The sequence below is a fragment of the Bos taurus genome, chromosome 9 (assembly GCF_002263795.3).
Source record: "Bos taurus isolate L1 Dominette 01449 registration number 42190680 breed Hereford chromosome 9, ARS-UCD2.0, whole genome shotgun sequence".
Classification (NCBI taxonomy): Eukaryota; Metazoa; Chordata; class Mammalia; order Artiodactyla; family Bovidae; genus Bos; species Bos taurus.
The window spans coordinates 2,975,744-2,987,834 of NC_037336.1; positions in this window are offsets into that span (position 1 = coordinate 2,975,744).

Sequence of the window (12,091 nt, forward strand, 5' to 3'; positions counted from 1 at the left end):
TATGTTATTCTTGCTTGTTTAGTTTGATTGTGATTCACATTATACTTGTGAATGGTAGGTATTTATAACAGAGATGATGAGATGATTGGATGGCATTCCCAACACAATAGACATGAGTTTGAGTAGGCTCAGGGAGTTGATGGTGGACAGGGAAGCCTGGTGTGCTGCAGCCCATGAGGTCACAAAGAGTCAGACATGACTGAGCGACTGAACTGAACTGAACTGATACCAGAGCCTCTGAAGTTCCTTTTTGCTGTATGATAATATAATTAACAAGTCTTTGCTCTTTTCCATCACTTCTGATTTTGAGTGTGATTTGCTTAATTAACCACTAACTGTTTTTCTCATGAGGTGTTGTTAACTCTCCAGCACACCATCTTATGAGAATGTTGAAATAAATTACCATGTCTTCTGTTTAAAAGGTTGATCTGTTAATTAACATTAGCACTGTTTTAATGTAATGGTACTCATGTAAGTGCAGCTGTTGGAGATTGAATAAAATTAATCATTGCTGGAGTGGGGTGCCATTGCCTTCTCCAAATAGACAAACCAAATATATTAATATGCTGATTGTTGATAAACCATAAAGCCAAAAAATCATTGACATAGGAAATATTTTTCTTTGAAAATAATTAATTGAAGTGCCATGCAGTTTCAAGAATATGGATCAACTTTCCTGTTAAGTCAAGTAGCATCCAAAGTGTAATCAAACAGAAAATTATGCTTATCAAAATAGATTTTGAATAGGAACTGTCTTTGTATAAAATAATTAGTAATATAGTTAATCAAATATGTGTTGCATTTATTTTCTTTCAAGAGTTAAAGCCAAGAAGCCAGAATTCCTCTTGAAGGCTCTATCATGTTCTCTCTGTATACAATTCATAAACAAGACATCCCATCAACTCACAGTATGACCACAAGTATTACCATCCCCCCCAGTCTGTTTCTCTGCTTGATTTTTTTTTCTAGTTTATCAAGTTTACAAGGGCTTTCTATTCCTTTTCAAAAATACTTAAAGTTAACCCAGCATTTTATTTTGGGCATTGCTTTCTTCCCCAAGTCTTATTTTTATTCTTGTTCTCAGAGTTTCAGCCAGGACTTCAAAGGACAGTCTCTTTCTAGGTTTTTTTTTTTTTTCCTTAATGTACTATGTTGGAGCTTGATTGACATACTAAAAGATGGAGATACTTAATGTATAAACCTTATGTCTTTAGTCATAAGTATACAGCCATAAAGTCATTAAAAAGATCAATGTCATAAACATCTATCACTTTCAAAAATTTCCCCCCATTCTGTCCATTTTTGTTTGTTTGTTTCATTTTTTCCCCCTTTTTGTTGTGAGACCATTCAACCTAAGATCTGTCCTCTTAGAAAAAATTTAAACATACAATATATTATTGCTACTCATAGACTATATCTTATACAGATTTCCAAAACTTATCTTGCATAACTGTACCTTTTGAAAGACTTAATTAAAAAAAAAATCCCTCAATCTAGAATGAGGCCTTCAACTTCTCTGTTATGGCCTCATTTTCTATAACCCTATTAAAAAAAAAAGTGTCATTTTTTTTAAAATGGAAACTTTATCTGATCTCCCAACCTACTCTCTTAATTGTCCATATTGTTTTCTTGTTTTCTTTTTTTTTAACAGTTGCTTTGGTTGTGTTTGCATGGAAGTGTTAGATAGAAAGTTAGGCATGAGAAATGAGGGGTGGCCTGGCTGAAAGGAATGCAAGTTGATCTCTAAACCCCATCCCCTACAAACCCAGGAGAACCCGCAGATATGCTGCAAAAGTGACCACAGAGACTTTTCCAACTCCTGCATATTTGCCCTAACCACATAGTGAAACAAATTAATCACAGGGGTTTTCCAAGTAACCTTAGGCAGTTAGGAGTTCATTAAGCATTAATAAATATTCATATATATAATATAAACAATATGAATTTATATTCATAAATATAATATATACTCATCTGATTATAACAGACTGAACTATGGGAAGTCATGAACAACAGAGCCTGTTAAATAACTTGTAAGTGTCAATTGGCCTTGAACACATGCCCATTTGCATTCCCTTTCATTGAATTGTGGTGGGTACAAGCCCTATTTTGTATAGGGTGTATCCAGAAGAAGGAGACAGGAAGCATAAAAAGGGGGAAGTCAAGAGGGATCGGCATGAGGAGCATGACTCATTTAAGGTCAGCCGGCTCCCATGTCTTGGGAGTGTCTGTCTAATAAAATACCTGTCTGCTTGAGCTGAACTGAGCTGTAATTTGTTGTTGAAAACTCTTTAGTCCATCATTCCAAATTTTTTTTGCAACAATGAAAGAACCGAGGAAGAGAAATTAGCTAATACGACATTTGGTGCCCTGACTCAGATTGCTGTGAGTATGTGACTTGTATTGCTGACTGTCTCTGAAAAAGATAAGGGTCCTCACCCTTTGGGCTGGAAGGACCATAATTCTTGTTGAGTCTTCCTCTATGATTTCTTGCTTCTAGTCTCCTCAAACCCTTTGTTAACAGGTAGGTAGATGTGGATGTAACTGAGGGGCTCTGGCCAGGAGTACTCCCTGGTATGCTCTGAAGGCTCCACTGTCTGTTATGCCCCAATAGCTCTTGCCCAAGTTGGTGACAGGACTCTCTCCTCTGTCTCCTTAGTGCTGAGGAAAATGCCAATTGAAACTATGTAGGCATGGGTCAGGCACTTAAAAACCGTTAGGGAGTCTGCTGGTTGAAGGCTCCTATGGAAGGATAAGGGATTCACAGAATGGACCAGACTTGCCTGCCTGAAGCAAGACAACATTTATGCTACATGCCAGCTACATACTGGTTCAACCAAAACACTGGGCCTATTTTCCCTGGCTGCCATTTTGCCAATAGGTTATAAAGGGGGCTCCTCTGTACTTACTTCCACTGCTTTTACCTTCCCATCCTTCTCTTCCTCCTTGTATCTATGCTACTCTCTACAAAGTGGGGCAGGTCATTGGCTGGCTCTCAGGAGAGATATTTGCCATAGTCCCCGATTTTGCAACTAGAACTATTCTGCAAAAAGCAGGGGAAATGGATAGAGGTCCCCTATGTCCAAATTTTTTCAACTAAATACATGAAGGGACTATGCCTTAAGTATGGGATTAATCTATACCCTAAAAATGAACTTACTAGGCAAATGGAATTAGACCTCATATAACTAAGAGAAGGAAGTCCCCAGGAAGGCTCACCTCCCATGGCTCCCAAGGTGCCTGGTGCCTAGTGTTCTTTCCCCACTCTACCTCAAATTGCCCCTGTATCCCAGAGCACCCCTCCACAAAAGCCAGCCCAGATATTTCCCGTGGCTGAAACAAGAAGGGGATTTGGACTGACAAGTTTCCATAAGCCCTTCTACCTCCTAGACCTAAGACAGATCAAGCCAGACCTGAGAAATTATACAAAAAAAACAGGCAAATATATACATGCATTTCAACACCTTACTTAGGCTTTTGACTTGATGTGGAAAGATGTCATGGTCATATTCAATCAAACCCTATCTGATCCCGAGTACATTAGGATCTTAAAAGAAGCCCCCAAAATATGCTGCAGGCCTTCACACGTCAAGCAATACATATCCAGTTGGGAAACTGTAGTCCCCTCAGATGCCAAGTGAAACTCTAATGATCCTGAGCACATTTGGGAAAGAAACCATTTTCCAACTTGTGTAAAGGCATGATGAAAAGAAGACCAACAAAAATTAGCTATGTCTGGGTCTCAGCAATTACTCAGGAGCCCACTGAGAGCCCTATTGCCTTTCTGGAAAGGGTCCAGACAGTCACCAATGCCTTTTATAACAGAGAACAGGAGAGGGAGGTCAAAGATCAGGAAAGGGAAAGAAGGAAAGAAACTAAGCTTGCCCAGATGCTGGTCACTCTCTAGAGATGTTCTATGGCAAACTCTGAGTCCTTAAAGGACATGGCACAGGATACATGCCAGATCTGTAAACAGGAGGGATATTGGCCTAGAGATAGTCCAAATTGTGGCCAGCCTCCTAAAATAGCTTGCTACAAATGCCAACAGCCAGGATATTGGATGGCACTCTACTCTCAGGACCTGAGATTCTTGAGATTTGCTTCCCCCACGATGGTTCAACATGACTGAATGGCCCACTCCAGATAGACCCCTGTCACAGATAACTGTCATGGGGCTGGAGACAAGTGTGCAACTGAATGTCGCAGGTAGGTCCAAGAATTTATGTGTTGACACTAGGGCTGCCTTCAGTTCAGTTCAGTTCAGTGGCTCAGTCGTGTCCGACTCTTTGTGACCCCATGAATCGCAGCACACCAGGCCTCCTTGTCCATCACCAACTCCTGGAGTTCACCTAGACTCATGTCCGTTGAGTCAGTGATGCCATCCAGCCATCTCATCCTCTGTCATCCCCTTTTCCTCCTGCCCCCAATCCCTCCCAGCATCAGAGTTTTTTCCAATGAGTCAACTCTTCGCATGAGGTGGCTAAAGTACTGGAGTTTCAGCTTTAGCATCATTCCTTCCCAAGAAATCCCAGGGCTGATTTCCTTCAGAATGAACTGGTTGGATCTCCTTGCAGTCCAAGGGACTCTCAAGAGTCTTCTCCAACACCACAGTTCAAAAGCATCAATTCTTCAGCGTTCAGCTTTCTTCACAGTCCAACTCTCACATCCATATATGACTACTGGAAAAACCATAGCCTTGACTAGATGGACCTTTGTTGGCAAAGGAATGTCTCTGCTTTTCAATATGCTATCAAGGTTGATCATAACTTTTCTTCCAAGGAGTAAGCGTCTTTTAATTACATAGTTGCAATCACCATCTGCAGTGATTTTGAAGCCCCCCCCAAAAATAGTCTGACACTGTTTCCTATGTTTCCCCATCTATTTCCCACATAGTGATGGAACCAGATGCCATGATCTTCGTCTTCTGCATGTCGAGCTTTAAGCCACCTTTTTCACTCTCCACTTTCACTTTCATCAAGAGGCTTTTGAGTTCCTCTTCACTTTCTGCCATAAGGGTGGTGTCATCTGCATATCTGAGGTTATTGATATTTCTCCCGGCAAACTTGATTCCAGCCTGTGCTTCTTCCAGCCCAGCGTTTCTCATGATGCACTCTGCATATAAGTTAAATAAGCAGGGTGACAATATACAGACTTGATGTATTTCTTTTCCTATTTGGAGCCAGTCTGTTGTTCCATGTCCTGTTCTAACTGTTGCTTCCTCACCTGCATATAGATTTCTCAAGAGGCAGGTCAGGTGGTCTGATATTCCCATCTCTTGAAGAATTTTCCACAGTTTATTGTGATCCACACAGTCAAAGGCTTTGGCATAGTCAATAAAGCAGAAATAGATATTTTTCTGGAACTCTCTTGCTTTTTTGATGATCCAGCGGATGTTGGCAATTTGATCTGTACTACTACAGAGTAGTAGGGCTACCTACTCTGTCCTGACCTCTTACTCTGGAACCTTCTCCCCCCAAACCTGTACCATTTTAGTTGCTATAGGGAAAGCAATTACAAAAAAAAAAAAAAATCACCCAAGTCCTTGTTTGCTGCTGGGATGGACAGATGTTTTTTCATCAGTTCCTGGTGGTCCCTGAGTGCTCTACTCCCTTATTAGGAAGAGATATACTTACTAATCTGGAAACCACCTTTATGGTGGGAATGTTTTCAGCCTCCAGAGCTCTACAACTCCTAGTTGCCACTGAAGAACTCACTGTGGTCTCTCCAATAGTAAGGTACCAAAAACTATGGGAAGAAAAGTTTAACCACCAGGTGTGGGACCAACTCCTGGATGAGCACACCAAGCTAAACTGATTGTCATTGTCCTCTGAGATCCCACTCAGTTTCCAAATCGGAAGCTATACCCCCTCAAAAGGAAGCTTGAGAAGGACTGCAACCCCAGATAAACAAGTTTCTTACTTGTGTGCTATTGGTTCCCACCAATTCACCATTTAACACCTCAATACCTCTAGAGATTCAGGGTTTATATCTTCTTTGTCTTTGTAATGTAACTATTCTTCCTGAGTTCTCAGGAACTGCCTGATTCATCTGCAATTCCCCTAACTAAAGAAAGAAAAAAAAAGTGCTATTTTATTTATTTTTTTTCATCATTTATCTTTATTTATTTTTTTTGTTTTTGTTTTTTTAAATTTTATTTTATTTTTAAACTTTACAATATTGTATTAGTTTTGCCTAATATCAAAATGAATCTGCCACAGGTAAAGTGCTATTTTAAATTAGAGCAGGAAAAATGTAAGATCTCTCATGGTTCTGTAGAAATCAGCTTGTCTGATTTAAGTTCGTGAGTTTAACTAATACAGATCTCTCTTTGGAATCTTCAGCCTCTCTGCAGGTGACGTAACTCCACCCAGTCTGCCATTAGAACACTTCTACTGTTACTATAATGGGTTGGAGGAAGAAATTAATGATGGTTTTGCCAGGTTCCAAGTCTCAAAGCATAGGTGTGGATTGTTTTTTGTTCCCAGCTGAGGTGAGACACTTCTTCCATTCAGACCCATCTGACACCCCTGCTTAGGGACAAAACCCTACCCAGCACTAGCACTGGAGACCTTGGGGATGCCCAATTCCAGTTCTGTAGCTGGAGTTCTGGGAGCTTGACATGCTTTGACCTGCTCAGAATCATCCAGTTCTTTCTGTAGGAACATTTTATTTCAATTACACACACACACACCCACACACACACACATATTATTGTGAGTATTTGCCCAATAAGTCCCTCTAAAAATAGTTAGATCTTTGTAAATAGGGGATAATTCTAATTTTCTTCACAATTATATATCTTTCACCAAGCAGAATTCCTGGGATATTTTAGATATTAAGCGTATGCATGTCTTTTAATGAAGCACATGAGAGAATAGAGTACTAAATGCACTTTTACTTTATTTTGTGTTCTGAGTTATAAAGTGTTTTGTGTGATTAGAAAATACATACCTACTTTGTAAATTTTTAACTGACTTAAAGAAATTAAACAGAAAATACACTTTAACTGGATTACCTGTAAATATTAATTGCCATACATATTTAAATTGGGGAGGGCTAGTAACTTCATCTTGATAAATATCATGGCTGATGGCTCCACAGTAGCAGGCATACAAATGAAGTAAGCAAGTGTTCTTCACAAATCAACATGAAGTTCTTGTGTACCCTGGGGTGTATATATACTAGAAAAGAGAAGTAATAAATTGGTTAAAAACTTTATTGAAACATGTTTTAGTATAGAAAATTTTGCATAGGAAAACACACAGCTAATTTTGACAACCACTAAGATTTTAAATAAATGTCTATAGGGAATGCCTTTTATATCACTTTTTTCTTTTTCTTTCCTTTCACTTCTCTTTCTATACCATCTTTCTTCATGGTCACTGTTCAAACTTGGATTTTTAAATGTATATTATTTGAAATATTTAATATGATCAGGTCATATCTTCTAATAATATGATTTATGCATAGCAATCTCTAGTATTTTCAAAGATAGAATTCATATATGGTTATATCCACAATAAAATTAATTAAATATAAACAATTTTACTCACACTCAAGGCATCATTATATTCTCAGGTGGCTCAGTGGTAAAGACTCTGCCTACTAATGCAGGAGACTCAGATTCAACTTCTGGTTCACAAAGATGCCTTGGAAGGGGAAAGAACAACCCACTCCACTATTCTTGCCTGGAAAATTCCTTGGACAGAGCAGCCTGGTGGGCTACAGTTCATGGGGTGGGAGGGAGTTGGACAACACACACACACACACACAAACCATCATTAAGTTTTAACACATGCTACTTCACTGAAACCTTAGGATGATATAAGACATCCCAAAAGAGAAATTTCAGCCCTGGAGACAGACTATGGCTATATATTTTGTTTAGAACATGCCAAAAGTCATTTCTACTTCTCTTATTTCCAACAAGTGAATTCCCCGAGTTTGGGAGAGGGAAGCATCACTCACTGAATCATGAGAAACAAGGAACCACTAGCATCTGACATTTCCTTTAATGCAATTATTATACTAAGCAAGCTTTGTTCTCATTGTTTCAGGTTATGACAGTCTTCTACCTAGATTCACAGTATATAATTCCTAGTGGCTAGACAAACTATGAATCTTACAGTATTAGTCTTTATATAAATTAATAAATAACCATATACCTAACCAAAATCAACACTAAAGATTAGAAATAATATGAAAAAAATTATCATTTCATTACTTTAAGTGTCTACCAAAAGAACACAGTTGTATAATATATGTCAATGACTTAAGATCACTGAAAGCTTCAATCCATCATTTTTATACTAAGATATGGAATATAAACTCTAAAAATGGTATTAACCAACCTTCAATATCAGTGGATTTGTGTCATGGCTTGTGTGTTCATGTCAGACTTCATACTAAAACACACGCAATAACAACAAGAAAATAAAAGAAAGTAGGTGAATAGAGCATTAGCAAAGAAAAATACAAGATTCTCAGGTGGCACTAGTGGTAAAGAATCTGCCTGCCAATACAGGAGACATAAGATATGGTATGTTCAATCTCTAGGTCAGAAAGATCCCTGGAGAAGGAAATGGCAACCCGCTCCAGTATACACTCCTGGAAAATTCCATGGACAGAGGAGCCTGGTGGGCTACAGTTCATAGTGTCTCAAGAATCAGACATGACTGAGCACTCATGAACGCAAAGTAAAATAGGGGGATTGAACAGTGGAAGCTTTCAGGCAAGTAAACTAAAATCTTCATCTCTGAATAGCTCTGAGCTTTCTATCACCCAAGTAAAAATAGAAACCATGAGAATATAGTGTAGCTCTTCTTATTAGAAGAGGTGGATTTGAAATTCGGTGGATGCATTTTAGTTTGTTGGAAGAACCATATTTCCAGGTGAACTCCTTAGGGATAATTGTCATATTGTGGAGAATGTTATACAAGTGACAACTCTGTAATGATCAGATGATTTTTTGTTGGAAATTATTTAATGATTTGACAATGAATTTATAAACATTTTTCTGCACAGTGGTACTTTTTCCAAGTAAGATGGCTTTAAATAAATTGATTCTTTTCTTTTTGAGTAGAAATTTTGAAAATGCCATTAATGGAAGAAATTAATCATTCTGAATTCATGTGGACATGGTGAATAACGTAATACTTATTGTCCATTAGAACACTACTTAATTAATTTTCATAAGCCTAAGAGAAAGATAATTTAACAATTCAAAATCATTTGTATGACAAGATCAGTGTCTTCGTGAATTCAGTTGCTCTAAAGTGACCTCTTTTTTTAACATAACAATTAATTTCCAATAGAATTAATAGTACTCTCTGTCATTAAGTTATCTAGAGTTCTAGGTTGACCACAGGTACTGAAGTAATACTAATTTTTCTCCATTAATTTTATTTGGACCAAAGGGGACTCACAATTTTACATAGAAATGATCCTTTAGGTAAATTGATGTTTTAATTCTCTCCAAATTAATTGTTGGAATTAATTCTTTACAAATGAATTAATGAATTAAATAACAAGAATATATCAGCATTTATAAGTTTCAAACTCCATCATTAAATAGAAATACCAGTCAGTTCAGTCACTCAGGCATGTCTATCTCTTTGTGATCACAGAAATAGAAATAAGACTCCTCTGAAATAAAATGATTTCACTTGCATTGCTAAAGTGGATTTACAGTGATCAACTCACCTGTTTGTCTGGACTTAATTTTTTAGCATTGAAATCCCTGTGTCTAATGAAGGCACTCAGTCCTCAGCAAACTGGGATGGTTGACTGCTCTAAATTGATTATATTCAAAACATTATTCCTGAAATGAAGAAAGATGAAAAACAGAGATACATTTGATATATGATAAGAGAGAGAAAAATATCTTCTTTTGTTCTAGACCTCTGAAATATGTGTTTGTGTATCAATACACATCCTTGTGGGGGATTACCACGACATAACCTAATGCACTTATCAAAAATTTCCTCTTTCTATAAGTGAAGGAAAACACATTTGCTAAACATTGTTTCACATATGATATATCTATCAACTGTATTAAGCTAGCTCTAATCTTATAGTTAATAGCTCGCATATCTGCAAGAAAATTAACACCACATTTATTGCAGTTAATTATAGGTGTTTATAAATTGCTAATAAACTAAACATGGAAAATAGCAATGTTAGTCCCTCCTGTAGTTAACTGCACAGTTTATATATAAAAATTAAAAATGGCAAACAATCCAGCATTTGTGTTATTTCTTTTGGAATTCAGTAAGGTGCCAGGGGTGGAGATAAGTAAACATTCATTTGAAAGTGAACATCTATCTTATTGTTGACAGCAAACTAATTAACTGTCACATATTACAAAACTAAACTTGAACTGACTCTGAAATTCAATAAGGTTGTGAAAGCATAATTTTGGTAAGTAAACAGTGAAATTAAGACAATGATGAAGCAGTTCCACAATGACAATAAAAAAAAAAAAAAAGAAAGAGAATCAAGAAAACTGTCCATAAAAAGGAAAGCAAATTATTTCTTATATAACATGTCAGTATATGTTACATTAGTGAGAACAAATTTTGCAATACCAAAGTTTTGTGACTTCTCCTTGACTGACACAAAATACATATTTGTACATTTTTTTAGCCCTAACCAACTGATTTGACATATCATGTGACATAGCTTTTGATCAATATTTCTTAAGGTTTTTTTTTTATATAAAGGGAAATAATTTTGATTGATGGTATGAGAGGATTTAAAAACAACTCGCTGTTGACTTAACAGCTATATTTCTTAGGGAAGATAATGACTTATGTTAGATATTCTGTTTCCTGTGCTGTATAAGTATCTTAAACTTCTCCCTTTCAAAGATACTACAAACCCAAATCATGGCTTATAACTATCATTGCAACATATTGAACCCCTAATGATTCTATGTATATTCATTTTAAGCATTTATACCAGGATTTGGAAACTGGTATTAAAAATATAGAGATGTCGTCTTCTCTTTCTTTAATTAAGATATTAATAATAGGGCTAGCACACCTCTCTCCCTCTCCCTCCAGTGCACTGTTTGTGTTTGTGTGTGTGAGAGAGACAGAGGGAAAGAGACCATTTTGAATATGTATAAGTTATCATTATTCAAATAAGTTCAAAAGCTTTGTCCAATTCATTGCTTTTGAATTATTAGCATCCTTGATAAAATCCTTTTATATTTCATTTATACTTCAGATAAAAAGGTAACATTTATGAGATTTGTTAAAAGTTCGTATACTTCAGTTCTCAAAAGACCAGAACATAAACCCATATACTTGGGTTTCAGATCATTTTACTTTCTTTTTATTCTCTTTTGCAATTCTCTAATAGAAGTATTACATGTACAAGTCTTAATTAGTTGGCACTAAAGACTAAGCCATGCCTGTGGGGCCACCCAGGATGGGCGGTTCATGGTGGAGAGGTCTGACAGAATGTGGTCCACTGGAGAAGGGAATGGCAAACCACTTCAGTATTCTTGCTTTGAGAACCCCATGAACAGTATGAAAAGGCAAAATGATAGGATACTGAAAGAGGAACTCACCAGGTCAGTAGGTGCCTAAAATGCTACTAGAGATCAGTGGAGAAATAACTCCAGAAAGAATGAAGGGATGGAGCCAAAGCAAAAGCAATACCCAGTTGTGGATGTGACTGGTAACAGAAGCAAGGTCTGATTCTGTAAAGAACAATATTGTATACGAACCTGGAATGTCCATGAATCAGGGCAAATTGGAAGTGGTCAAACAGGAGATGGCAAGAGTCAACGTCGACATTGTAAGAATCAGCGAACTAAAATGGACTAGAATGACCTGTGGTGGATTCATTTTGATATTTGGCAAAACTAATATAATTATGTAAAGTTTAAAAATAAAATTAAAAAAAAAAAGAAAAAAAAAGGGGGGAGGGGATGAAAATGCCCTTGTTCCTTTGAATAGAGTGGGAATAAAGAAATGACTCAGAAAAAATAAAATAAAATAAAATGGACTAGAATGGGTGAATTTAACTCAGATGACCATTATATCTACTATTGTGGGCAGGAATCCCTTGGAAAAAATGGAGC